The following is a 637-nucleotide window of genomic DNA, read 5'->3' on the forward strand; positions in this document are numbered from 1 at the left end:
GGAGGACAGTATAATGTAAGACAGTATGAACTCAAAGTGAGTACGCATTGGCTTCTTACAGGAGGCATTAAGGAGTTGTGGGAAGCAGAGTTCAACTTCTTCCACGACCTCCATCGTCAGAGAGAGAAAAGAGTGGCTCTGCCGACTCTTTGAGCAAAGCTCTCTGTAATACAGCCAATTTATAGCTGTCCTCTCTCCCCTGTCCCCTGCTGCATTGGATTCCTCTAAAGGCCCGTTGCATGCATGTGCTTCTCAATCAAGAATATGAGCATGTGGAGCTTTTGAAACTAAAAACCAAATTTCCACTTAATTTGATCGTTTAGGGCTGTGCTTTTTCCACTGTGACAAGTCAAAATATCTTTCGTCACAATGGCCAATAATAAGATGACAAATGAAAAAAACAATTAAGCCCAGAGTTATGAAACTTTATACAGGTGTTGTTGACAATATGTAAAAATGTGTGGTCTTTTGCATTGTGTGGCATAAAGCATTCTAGACTACCAACAAACCAACAAATTTTAATGACTTTAAATTTCATAATAAATGGGGGGAGCTCTGTCCTGAATCAGGTGACACAAACACCTCCACAATTGTAGCTGGTTTTCTCGGGGCACATGGAGTTACCCTGGAAAGGAAC

Source organism: Etheostoma spectabile, chromosome 5 (genome assembly GCF_008692095.1).
Source record: "Etheostoma spectabile isolate EspeVRDwgs_2016 chromosome 5, UIUC_Espe_1.0, whole genome shotgun sequence".
Classification (NCBI taxonomy): Eukaryota; Metazoa; Chordata; class Actinopteri; order Perciformes; family Percidae; genus Etheostoma; species Etheostoma spectabile.